We start from the raw sequence: 14,874 nt of genomic DNA on the forward strand, positions 1-14,874 counted from the left end.
TTTTATCTTTAAAGTTATTACCACTCGATGTTTTATTTAGTTATCACTTATATAAAGCTTCCTCTGCCAACCTCCAGTGCCATGAATGTCGAGCTGTGAGATAGAAGCCCCCTCCATATGCTACCCTACCCTACCCATGCTCATCCAACGATGACTGCCTATAGGCATACAAATTCTCAACCCATCCCAAATGATCACAACTTTTGAAAGTACCACGAAAGATTGGGCCTCGCACGTCACCCGACAGATGTACTTGTGTTTGGCGCACCACCATCATGAAGATCATACCAAAAGGACTAGATGAGAACACAAACATAAAGTCAATCAATCAAAACCATAATCAAGATGACAGATGCTACAGGCATCTCAATGCAAAAAAAAATGCAAAAGTGGTCTGATAGATATCCAAATGGATCATCCAAGTCCACGACCCACATTGTGCCAAGAAAATTGGGTAGCATGTAAAATGAGGCAAAAACCCCAAATTTTGGAAAATTTTTGAAATTAAAACCCATTTGGCCCTTGGGTGCAAAAACCCCCAAAAATAAAATAAAGATGAAATCAGACACTGTATGCAAAAATAGCCAACAAATGGCTCAAAAACCCAAACCCCCATTTCAAAAATAGGGAAAACATTCATACCCAACCAACTGGGCAGAAACATCAAATAGAAATGGAGGGAAACACTAGTTCTCAACCTCCTAACATATTGCTACTAGAAATGGAAGCTAAAATGGAGCGAAAAGAAATAAAAATGAGAAAGCCATACCTGATAGAAAAAGGGGCTAAAACAGTAACTTGCCCAATAAAATAAACCTCTTTCTGAATCTACTGAAAATGATGACAAAGTATAAACTCCCCGAACTAAATCCAATGAGACCAACCTCGCATAGATCCCAGGCTCACAGCTCCTAGAATGAAAAAAACAAGAATCCTTCAAAAGAGGATTTACAAATTTGCTCTCAAAAGTCTATTTCTAAAAAGTGAGAAGTGAATAATGAATTCACTTTTTCAATACTTATTCACTTTTTGAGTGAATATTCGATTCTAGAAATTAGCTAGTTGGAGTAGCTAAGCTCTGAATCAATCCAAATGAAAATAGGTTATTATTCGTAATGGGAATTCACCTAAGCCAAAGCTTCTAGAAATTAAATTCAAAGAGATTTAAAACCTAAAAACCCAAAATCACTAAAAATCACTTAACACTTTTACGACAAATGCAAACTTCTAAATGCACAAACATACTAACTAGTCTAATCACATAATGTAGATGAGTTCAGATTTACTAATCACCAAAAGGTTTAGATTTAAAAAACTAAATAAAGATATGTCGACCATATAGGGACAACATTGGCAAAATATGAATAGCTGAATTACTAACTCCATGTGCCACTACTAGGGATATAATTCCTGCACACTAAAACACATGATCAAGTGCAATTGCATATAATACCATAGCTGAAGCAACATGTCTTAAAATACCTATTTAATCGATTTACATCACTCATGTTCATAGAAAGTGTAAAGATACAAGAATGAAGTAAATAAATGTAGCATAAAATTCATCTCATAACATAATCAACAAATATGTCCAAATAAACCATATAACTAGATATCATCATAGAACTACTATCATCTCAAAATAGCATCAACATGAAAATATGATAAACTGAACAACATAGTAGCATAGCATCTATGGAACTAAGTCAAAATATAACATTCGACGCTCGAGTCATCACAAGGTACAAAATAAGAGTATCAAGTATCTCTCGCATCAAAATAAACAACAAGGTACAAAACAAAAACATGAGAGGCACTACAAGATGCACTGCATCAACAAGGATTAGGGAGAATCTAATTCCAAAGGGAACTACAAAGGAGGAAATACCTTTGAAAGAGGATGGCCCCATCAAGTGCTACAACTACAATCAGTTAGGTCACCATGTAGGAAAGTGTCCTAAAAAGAGGAACACTAATCAAGGGGAGAGGAGAACTCAACTCATTGAAGAAGATCAACTTGACTGCAGGGATCTTGAACTTGAGGAAGGTGCATGTTTAATGATTAGGCAATACTTCTTACAAATACCTTAGACCCAAGAGCCACCCCAAAGGAAGAACATATTTAGAACAAAGATCAAATGCTAAGGAACGATATGTAATTTATTAATTGATTTTAGATCAATTGAGAATTTGGTGTCCTATCAAATGGTTAAGAAACTTAAGTTACCTAAGAAGCCTCATCCCTCCCCCTATCATGTCTCTTGGCTCATAAAAGGTCAAAAAACCTTAGTAACTAAATAAGCTTAGGTAGAGTTCTCTATTGTAGATTTTAAAGACAAAGTGATTTCTGATGTGGTTGAGATGGATGCCTCCCACATTCTCCTTGGTAGACCATAGAAATATGATGTAGATGCCACAAATGACTATAGAAAAAACACCTATTCCATAAAAAAAATGGGGTAACCTTCACAATGAAGCCAATGCCTAATCCTAAGGCATAGTCTATTGTAGTTACCATATGAGAGAAGGAAATGAATGAAGGTATTGAAAGAACCTAACTCCCAAGGATTCATACTAGTTGCTAAACCTAAGAAGAACATCAATGGTAAGGATAAAGAACCTATTCCAAATGAAATCAAGGATATACTACTCAAATATAGTGATGTCACTACCTGTGACCTACCCTCAAGCCTCCCTCCCATAAGAGATACCAGTCATCAGATTGACTTGATTCTTGGCTCCTCCTTTCCTAACAAGGCACGCTACAAAATGACACTAGTAAAACATGTAGAGATTTCAAAACAAGTCAATGATCTACTAGAGAAAGGACTAATTCAACAAAGCCTAAGTCCTTGTGCAGTCCCATATGTCCTTGCTCCTAGAAAGGATGGAAAATGAAGTTTGTGTACTAATAGTAGGACAATTAACAAGATCACCATAAGGTACAGATTTCCCATGCCAAGAATTGAGGATTGGTTGGATCAAGTAGGAGGTGCTTTCTATTTACCAAAATTGACTTGAAGTTAGGCTACCATCAAATCAGGATCAAGGTAGGAGATTAATGGAAGACAACATTTGAAACCACTGAAGGTCTCTTTGAATGCTTGGTAATGCCTTTTGGGTTAAGTAATGCACCTAGTATATTTATGAGGCTTATGAATGAGATATTCATTGATTTCATAAGAAAATTTGTTGTCATATACCTTGATGATATACTAATATTTAGTCATATCAGAGAAGAACATCTTGATCATGTGAAATAGGTCTTGAGGAGATTTCATTAGAACAAGTTGGTGATCAACTTGGAAAAGTGCATCTTCATGAAGAAGGAACTTGTGTTCCTAGGCTTTGTCATTTCACAAGGCACCCTCAAGATGGACCTTAAGAAGGTAGAGGCTATTGTCATCTAGCCTTCACCAAAGAACCAAGGTGATATAAGGAGCTTCCATGGCCTTGCCACTTTCTATAGGAAATTCATCAATAATTTTAGTCATGTGCATGCTCCTATGCTAGGTACCATCAAAGGAGGAAGAAAGAACAAGTTTTCATGGAAAAAGGAGGCTAATGATGCTTTTTAGTATTTGAAGAACAATGTTTCTCAATACTCTATCTTGGTGCTCCCTAACTTCATCAAGGTCTTCACTATGGAAACTAATGCAAGAAACTTTTCCATAGGTGCAGTCCTAAGCTAAGAGGGAAAACCAGTAACATTCTTTATAGAAAAAATGAATGAAGCAAAGAAGAAGTACTCTATATATGACCTAGAGTTATATGCTATGGTATAAGCCCTAAAGAAATGGAGAAATGACCTAATCATTAAGGAAATTGTAGTTTATACTGATAATCATGCATTGAGTTTTATAAATTCTTAGGAAAATTTATTAGTTAAGCATATCAAATGGATGGAGAAACTACAAGCATACACTTTCAATATCAAACATAAGAAGGGTGTAGAAAATAAAGTGGTTGATGCCCTTGGTAGAAGAGTGGGATTATTTGAAGACACTCAACTTTGGAGTGTGGGCATAGACTCACTAAAACATTTGTATGGAGGTGATCCAAATTTTTGAAAAGCCTTTGAAATATACACAAAAATCATAGGCAAGTACCATACTGATTTTTCTGAATATATGATTTAGAATGGAATTCTATTCAAGGGGGCTTAACTATGCATCCCTATGTGTTCCATGAGGACAAAAATTAGAAGGGAGAAGGATTGTGGTGGCTTAGGTGGTCACTTTGGAATTTTAATATCCCGCTTTAGGACATTATTTATTTACCTTTTAATTTGTATAAGTTTGATAATATTTGTATGATATCCTTCTCATTGTTTGATATTCTATATAAATGTGTATTTCAAAGAGTCATGTCCTTTCATAATAATAATATAATTATATTAATTATGTATTTATTTTAGTTATATTAATTAATATCATAAGATATATTATATTAATAATTATAACATATATTTTTTTAGATCGGTAAGAGACCAAATCCAAGATTCATTATTATTATGTGATATGATTAATTATTATTTATTAAGCTTGTGTAGAGTTGAACCCAAGACCTCTCGGATAAGAGGCTCAAAATTTACCATTGTGTTGTAGGCTCTTGCCTATAATTATAACATATATTATTTTAATAATATATCAATAATATATTATATTATTAAATGTATTTTTATAATTATATTTATTCATCATTATAATATGTTTATATACAGTCATTTACTCTAACAATTTAATATATTTATCTATTTAAAATAATTAAACTATTTTATTTCATTCACCTATATTACCATAATTAGGAGACATGACAACCCACCTTTCCTCAAATTGTTTTCCCTCAAGCAATGACTATTTACACTAAACCTTTCTTGTGAAGATAATATACAAGTTATACACTAGGATGAAAGAACACATAAGGTATGCATGCAGTTAATGTCGTAATGCATGAAGTAAATATATGAGTACTTTTAGACATGAAACATACGCAATGAAGACACATCAATGCATGAAGACACAAAGCATACCCGGTGTATACACATATTGAAAATATCATGCTATAATATAATAAGATTATTCTAAGAAAAATATGATTTTTCATTGTACTTTTATCGAAAATCCTACACCAAAAGAATACAAGTTATTACACACGAATATACTTTCAAAGAAGCTAATAATTTAATTAAGAAAAAGAGCTCCATTGTAATGTCCCTACTTGTAAGGGCTTATAATATTGTCCTATTTTTCCAAGGAATCAATCATTGAATTATTTAATCAAAATAATTCGTCATATATGTATATATTCATATGCTATTGATTACATTGTATGTATAGGCTAGGTAACCCAAGGATTGGACAAGGAAATCACCTTAAAGGCTTGAAAAGACATTGGTCCTTGCCTTTCAAATGGATACCTCCCATCCCTCACCATCCCTATATGCTATACGATACCATAGTCCTCGAAACATCATGGTGGGGTCCCATAGCTTGATAGACCTAAACCCAAGAGTTGGTATATACCCCTCTTGCCTTAGGACTCATTCCTACCCTCTTACCCACCTAGTTTCTTACCCATTAACATAATATTGGGATTATTTTTAATGATTGCCTTACTAGAATACTCAGGTATTGTAGTGGGGTCCCATAGCTTGATAAGCCTAAAGCCAAGAGTGAAATACATCCCTCTCTTTCCTTAGGGATCAACCCTACCCTCTTACCTACCTAATCCTTTCCTTAACAACATGCGTTTTCAATTTATCTTGAATCATTGTATTTAAGATAATGAAGAATTAATATTAAATAAATAGATAGATATTTAGTCTTAATATTTTACTTCATTATTTTCTTATCTCAAAATAATTTTTACTTTCATTTTCTCCTATTTTAGTTACTAAATCATAGTCATAATCACTCCACACTTAAATATTGATTATTAATTACTTATCAAATTACAAAAATGAAGTTGACTTACCTTGGTCCACGTTGGCAGCTTTGTCGTGGGTTCTATGTGAAACATTAGAATTTCTCCCTTCACTCTTTTAGCGATGTTTGATGTAAGTCAGGGTTCCAAGATTAAACTTAAAGCAATTTTTAGTGTATATGTCAAATGACTATGGTCCTTTTAATTGTTGCAAGCTTGTCCATGGTGGCTGTGTCCTCTCGGCTTTATCCATAGTGACAATATTACATGCCTTGAAAAATAATAGGTTAATTTTGGTGTCGCCCATTTGAATGTCAGTTATACATATATTGCAATTCATATGTAATCCTTTTTTATAGGTTGAAGATATAATGGTCATTAGTTTTTGGTGATTACCACTTTCAGGTCACCCTATATGTTGGTTTATACCTTTAACCTAACAGTTCATACACTACTAAGTGCATAATCTAAGGGCATTGACTATGGTCATGTGTACAATCACAAATGCTCAGTTTTTGTAATTGGCTCCCTTTCCAAAGCCCTTTCCAAAGTTGAACCCATAACAACAAATTTCCTCCAATTATATTGTTAGATTGCACTTGCAAAGTGCTTCCCAATTCTGATGTAGATCCCTTCTACACAAAAACTTATTTCTTTTTCCTTACTTTTCTATTCTTGCTTATGCAAGATTATACATATTATGAAACTGATTGATCTTCCCTATTTTTCTCAATACAAATGGTTTGGATAAGATAAATTGATTCAATTTTCTATTATAATATTCAACCTTTGAGATTCATATAGTTTTTAATTCAATAGAAATTGACAATATCAAGTAGTTATTCTTACAAATAATTTAGATATCAATGTTCCATTTATAACTTGTCAATTTAATGATATGAAATAATCTAATGTCTCTTATAATATTTCTCTAACTTGTATGTCACTAACCATGTCTTATTATTCTCCTTTGCATAACTAGGGTCATTGCTGCTCAGTTCCACCCAACAATCCACTTGGCTGATGTTCCTACTCAATGAAATTTTTGTTTGAAGAGTAAGATGGTTTGATGAGTCCCCCTAATCTGTGTTGTAACCAAAGATTCTATAATACTTTTAATTTTTGGGACCAATACCTAAATCTCTAATAAAATGAGTTGTTCTCTTTAGATCTCTCCTCTAGAGATCATTCAATCAATGTATCATTCAACTAGTATATAAGACAATAATGTAGTTTATTGTTGTCTTTCAATAATATAGCATTGACATTTCTTTGTGCAATCTTCTTTTTTTTTATGTTAATTTTTTTTCTAGCTTATAGGATGACATGATCTTATGCTCTGATACCATTGTAATATTCTACTTTAGGACATTATTTATTTACCTTTTAATTTGTATAAGTTCAATAATATTTGTATGATATTCTTTTCATTGTTTGATATTCTATATAAATATGTGTATTTCAAAGAGTCATGTCCTTTCATAATAATACTAATTATATTATATTAATAATTATAAAATATATTATTTTAATAATATATCAATAATATTATTTTATTCTTTAATAATATACTATATTATTAAATGTATTTTTATAATTATACTTATTCATCATTATAATATGTTTATATATAGTCATTTACTCTAATAATTTAATATATTTAAAACAATTAAACTATTTTATTTCATTCACCTATATTACCATAATTAGGGGACATGACAAGAATAGACAAAACAAAAAACATGGTAAAGAGGAGTTATTTTTGGCCAAAGATGGGAAATGATATCAAGAAGTTCATTGAAACTTGTACCATTTGCCAACAAGCCAAAGGACTACCTATAGATTAGGGATTATAGCAACCTTTACCAATTTCCACAATGCCTTGGGAATCCATTTAAATGGATTTTTTAATGGGTCTACCTAGAACAAAACAAGGATTTGATAGTGTGTTCGTCATAATGAATAGATTCAGCAAGATGGTCCACTTTGTACCCTACAAAAGCACTAATGATGCATCCCACATTGCACCTTGTCTTTACAGAAGTAGTCAGAATCCATGGCCTACCCCAAACCATTGTAACAAAAAAAGATGTAAAGTTTCAAGGGCATTTTTTGTAGGACTCTCTTCAAGAAACTTGGAACTAATATGACCTATAGCTTTTCCTATCACCCACAAAATGATGGGTAGAATGAGGTGGTGAATGGGTCACTAGGAAACCTCCTTAGATGCCTAACTAAGCAACATGCTCAAAGTTGGAATTTTCTCTTATCCCAAGTAGAATTTTCCTTTAGTGACTCCATGAATAGATCTATTGGCAAAAATCCTTCCCAAGTAGTCTATGGCCTTCATCCCAAAGGTCCTTTGGATTTGGTTGAGTTACTATCAGATTTCTAGGTTAGTGCACAAGGAGAGGAAATCGCAGGGCTCATCATCAAGGTGCAACATGAAGTGAAATAAGCATTGTAGAAATCTACCATGAAGTACAAAGAACAAGTAGACAAGAGAAGAAGGGAAGTCCATTTCAAAATCAGAGACAAAATATGGGCATTCATGAGGAAAGAGAGACTACCTAAGGGTAGGTATACAAAACTTCACATGAAGAAGGTTGGGCCATGTTCCATACTCAAAAAATGGGTGAAAATTACTATGCGATATCTTTTCCCCCTACATTATAGATCTCACCAATTTTCGATGTTGCATACCTCACTCCTTATAAAGGTTTGATAGGTTCAACAAGTGAATAGGGTCAACAGACTAAAATGGATGAAGATTATTTTACCAACCTCCCTCAAAGAAAACTAGTTGTTTTGTAGGCACTACAAAATACCAAGTTTACAAAACAAAAAATTCATAACAAATTCATGCAACATCTAATGAAATGGAAAGAACTCCCTAAAATTGATGCAACTTGGATGACAGAGGATCAAATCAAGAAGCATGACACCTCTATGGAGTAGTTAAGCTCAAGTAGGAAATTGAGTTCAAAAAGTCAAGGGGAGTATGGTGCTAGAGAACCCACATCAAATGAGGAATCTTCAAAGTCCTAATAACCTATAGGATAGGTTAGATTTAACATCCAAGAATTTGGACCTATTTGTAAGGCCTAGTTCCAAGATTGACATAATTATAGGCCCTTGGTCAACTATGGTCAAATGTGGTAAAATGACTTAAAATATTAGGATATTTCATGTTTCTAGAATGTTTTGATCCTATTGGATCATTTAGTTAAGGCTTCAACATATTTTGTTCACAAATTGCAAAAGTTTCATAAAATGCAAAAATTTCTCAAAAGTTGTCAAGCAAGTTTTAAGCAAAAATTGAAAAACCTTGTATATTGATCCCCAATAGGAAAAAATGGTTTGAAAAGTTGTTGTGATGATTGGGAATGCCTAAATAATCCCTTTCAAGTAGGTGGTAGGTATCATGATGTACTTTTGCATTCAAATAAATAAATATAACTTAGATTTCCTGCTGATTTGATGTTGTAGAAATGTGTACAGATGCACTAGGGTGTCTAACATACATTTCTATAGAGGTGGATGAATTAGTTTTCCAATTCACTTGGATTGAGGTCCCAATCAATCTCCTAACTCAAGCTATCAGATTTTTGTAAAAGTTGCTCAAAAAAGTTGTCATACCTAGGGTTTCAATAAGAAATTACCATATCTTAGAATTTCACCATGGGAATTTGATGGCCTCTAGTAAAATCTAAGTTTTTATTATGTACTTTAAGATGCATTTGGTCTTAATCATGTAAGTGCAAGTGGCCAATAGAAATTTGATGCCCTAGGCATGTAAGACCCATGTGCATGATCATAATGCTAATCAACATCCTGTGTAAATCACTCTAGAAGTGACACAAGGTCTTGAAATCATGTTTTCTATCCTTTTATGATTTCCCCTTATTTTTCCAATCATTGGTTTAAATTTTGGGCCTTTGCAAAGTATATCTCCTTTGTATTTGGTGACTAGATAGGGCTAATTGCCTAGGGAATAAATTGGGAAAAACTAATTTGTTTGTAACTTCTTATCCTGGTGTTTGGTCCATATGTTTAGTAAACCCCATCAACATATTTTAATATGTGATTCAATCATAAGGTTATGTGGATATTGCTGAAGTTAAGTTAGATTTTCATGAAAAAGGGCTACAAGCTTTATATGGTGGATTTGTGAAGCAACCATATGATAAATGTTGCATATTTTGGTATCAAACATCCTTCCACCTTATGTTAGACCTAAATAGACTACAAGTCCATCCTTGAGTCTCCCCTAGTCTTATTTTGTATTTTGGGGTCTTGTGTCAAAAATTGTCAATATGTGCAAATTTAGGCAATTTGTGATAAGTTGTCTATTTTGAAGGGTCTTCCTTTTGATTGGGATTTTCTTGTGTGGGAGATTGGTTGTGATAACCTAACATCCTATTTGAGCACTTGTGATTGGTGCTTAAGCACAATTTGGTAGGAGAAAGGACACTTTTGCTTGGCATATCTTCAGTGAAGGGGATATAAAAACTAGTTGTTGAAGAAAGGAATACTCCACTAGGCTCCATTTCATTAGGATGTCAACAAAAATTTTAATATGATTATCCAACACTTCCTAAAGCTCATCATCTTGGTAGTTAGTCTATTGCCCCTTTATCGGTTTTATTGAGATCAAATAATGTGTTGCACATTTAGTGTCAACATGTCAAACAATGGCTCACATCCATTGGGATAATATCTCATTTGGGTGTCCATTTGACATTCCCCCCATAACTTCATTTTTCCATCCACTTCGAAAGATAATTCTATTCATTTGAAACTCTATTTGTACTCTTCAAGAGTTTCCATCCAATGGATGCCTAGTATGACCTCCATGTCATCCAGATTTACTACAAAGAAGTTAGTTACCATTGTATGGATCCTCATGGTAATATTTAGTGAGCCAAATTATTAAGAGAATTACAAATATTAAAGAGTCATTTTGGCTATAAATAAAGAGTAATTTTTAGAAGCTCTATCAATTTTCAAGAATAGAGAACATTTATGGAATGAGTTTTTATTGGAATTTCATTATTGTAATTTTTCTATAAGTTTATAGCTATTAATATAATAGATGAACTATTAAATATGCATTTATATTAATAATTTGAGTTTATTTTTTTCCTCTATTATTAAAATTATTTTATTTATATGTAAGGTAGAATAAGTTATATTTTAAGGCTTAATTTGTAGGTTCTTTAAGATTTCAAACTTTGCATCACATGTCCTACCTAGTCATCAACAACCAAGGGTTTTTGATGGTATTGTAAGTCTTTCATGATAGCCCCTCATCACTAATCTGTTTATTTATTTAAACTATTTTCTAAAATTTGGATTGTAAATTTATAATGGGTGATGATTGAGGTGTTTTTGGGCTTTTCCCCTTGTTTATGTTCTCAATTTTGTATTATGATAGGTGTTCTTTTAGTGTGATTTTTCTTGCAATAAAATATAGATGATTTTTTTGTGTAGAAGCATATTTAAGGATAGTTTTTAGGTATACTTTTATTAAAATGTATTCTTGACAAGTTAATAAATTTGACATGAATATTTAGAAGGTTTGAATTAGATGTTATATTATGTTTATTGTATTGCTTGTTTCATCTATTATTCATTGGAAGGCATTATTTATCTTATACAAAGATAAATTTTTTGCATTAATTTTTAGAGTAATACCACTTTGTGATGTCCTAGAGGGGAATGTACACAAACTAGGGAAGAAATGGTTGGAGGAATGGAATCCCTTATATAATTGTTAATGAATTATTTGGGAGATTAGACACCATTGATGGAAAATTATGTTCCTATGAGTGTGGAGAGGAAATGGTAGAACTTGGAAAATACTACTATCGTGGTAGGTCCTACAGAGAATTCATTGAAGTTTAAAGTTAAACTAAACCATGTACTTATTTGTAGATTGAGTCCAGGAATTGGAAAGTGTTCAAAAGAGTGAAAATTACAACATCCAAATTGAAGACACATGCAATAAAAAGTTTGAGAAGAATATAATAGAAGGAAAAAAAATTAGAATACAAATTAATATGTTAAAATGTCGAAGAGCTCAACTTTTACCTTCTAATTGCTAATGAAAAATATTTAATTAATTTTAAAGGGGATTAATTAATGTAAGTCTATATTGGAAATTTCCTTAAGCTTCATATTTGAATGGATATAGATTAGAATAGAGGGAAATTAGTCACATGTAATGAAAATAGACTTTGTCAAGTTCACTTGATGAGCTTACTTTGACCTGAAAGTATATACTATGAATAATATTGATGAATATTTGTTAAAGGAAGATGTAAAATGAACTAAAATAATTTAAACAGTTGATAGAAACTATAATAGAAGAAAAGGAATTTTCTCTATACTAACCAAAGGAGAAGATATAGAGAAAATGCGAAAGAAAATATCCAAGGAAGATGAGCCTTGATAGGTATGAGTGAAGGACAACAATGAGATGGGAAGTCCTTGAGATTTTCTATTTATAATGAAGCCCATATGGTCATTGGCTATCCTCAAATCCCTAAAGGGGAAATAGTAGCTTGTAAAGAAGAAACGTCCATCTAGTATAAGTTGAATAAATGATTAGAAAGAACTTGATACTAAAATGAAAAAATTATTAGAGGAAAAAGTTTCTTTCAAATAAAATAAAAGTGTAGGATAATGTGGTGCCAATGGATGCTTATCATTTACAATGCAATCCATCACATTGAAGAGAATACTTGTGAGGTACAACATGAAGGAATGGGTTTTTCCTTAAACCATGGAAGGTAGAAGAGACAATTAAAGTATCAATCTTTCTAATTATTTTCCTTTATGTATAATTGATGCAAGAGAAACTAGCATAATTGAACCCAGATAAGTATACAATTTTATTAAAGATATCAAATTTCCACAATCCATTGCATAAATATATTGATATGTTTCTAGATTCGATTGTGTAAAGATTTTTACCATCAATATTTTGAATCACACTACGCAATCCATCATTAGGATGAAAGAGAGCAAGAGATGCCACTTAGGATGAAAGAGAGCAAGAGATGCCACATTGTGTGGCATCTCTTGCTCTCTTTCATCTTGATGATGGATCATGTAGTGTGATTCAAAAAATTGACTATAAAAATCTTTACACAATCAAATCTAGAAACATATTAATATATTTATGCAATGGATTGTGAAAATTTGATCTCTTTAATAAAATTGTATGCTGATTGTTTACATCTATGATTCCAAATGCATCTGTAAAAATATATTTGATAGTATGTAATACCTATCTTCTTTTCTACTTTCTTTTTAGTTGTTCCTATTTTTCCTTATGACTCAACAAGATTTTTCAGTTCTTGCATTTAATATAGTGCAAGATTATTCAAATCATATCTAGGTAATGTAATTACCTCATCAAGGTTCACTGACTCATCATCTTCCTCATCTGTATGAGTTACATCCTGAGATCTTAAGGGTGTATCACTAGGCAATGATAGCTAAAATTGCTTCCCCTTTTCACTTGATGTCATCTTTGGTTGTTGCACTTGTGTAGAAATAACTTGTTGCATATGCATCACATTCATAGGTCTTGCAACCTTTGTACTTGAAAATTGAATAAGAGCTTGAGTAACCTCTTTCTCTTTCTATTCTCTTCAACTTCTACTGTGTTAGTGCATGAATCTTTATCAAAATTTCCTTCCTTTGTCAAAATTGGCATACAAGTAATTGGTGCATATATAATTAATGCCTTACCAAGTTTCTCACCACCTGTAGCCTATGTTACTGATGTGACTATAACATCATCAATCTTCTTTACTTCAAGCTTTGGATATTCAACTATCTATAGCAAAATTGGATTAGTACAGAGTTTACTTGAGTCATTCTTCAAACCTTGAATTTCTTCTTTACTCAATATATTTGGATTAGGTAGAGGGATGTTAGTGTCCTCTTTAATTGTGACAGTTTCTTTGTGCTCATACTCATTAACAAATTGTTGAATCTCCTCTATCATCTTGGCCACTTCTTGCTTATACTCATCTTCAAGTTCAATAGCATCTCAACCTTCCCTCACCTCTATAGATGGAGTAAGTACTCCAAATGCTTCTTTCCATACTCTTATACTATCTTTCTCAACTTTATGAGCTTTACTTTTCCAAACTATATATGCCCTAGCCCTTGGCATAAACTTCTTGAAAAAATATTTAAGTGCTATATACATGTGTGTCTCCCCTAAATTTGGCATAACTTGTGCCAATATTGTCTCTCTTATTTATTTTTTAGTGGATAATACCCATTTCCACTTGGCATCCACTCTTTTGTACAATCCCAAATCTTGTTCCCAATTCCAAGGGTGTGCACTTGAACTTTATCATCATTTTTCAAAAAATCATATTCAATATCTTTGAATTCCATTATGTTTTTTGATTCTACTAGTTTTGCACATACTTTATCCACAGTCATTAGAGAGAGTTTTTTCACTACTTGAAGTTTTGGAGTCTCATAAGAATCAATCTTTTCTTCATCTTCCTCCTCCTCTTCTACAATGATACACTTATTCTTTGGCTTGGCTTGCTCTTTCACCTTCTTTCTCTTATTCGAGGGACTTATAGGTAATATATCAGTAGGAGGTTGTGATAACCTCTTTCTAGTGATGATCACCTTTCCCTTTGGCCTCTAAGGTGTCAACATATCTTGTATGTCCTTCTTTAGGTCTTCCCTCACTTTAGGTTCAATTATAACAACCATTCTCTATTTGGTAGCCCTTGGCTTGACAACTGCAAGCTCTTTTTCTTTTCCTTCCTTGGCCTTCAAGGGTTGTCTAGAACCTTCTCCTTGTTTTGTCTTACTAGCCTCTGAAACCTTTATTTCCCTTTTCTTTGCTACCTTAGATGTGCTAGATTCAATAGTCATCTCAACAAAAATAGTCTCGTATGTACCAAA

This window comes from Cupressus sempervirens, chromosome 9, assembly GCF_028749045.1.
Source record: "Cupressus sempervirens isolate cs-2001-9-10 chromosome 9, ASM2874904v1, whole genome shotgun sequence".
Taxonomy (NCBI): Eukaryota; Viridiplantae; Streptophyta; class Pinopsida; order Cupressales; family Cupressaceae; genus Cupressus; species Cupressus sempervirens.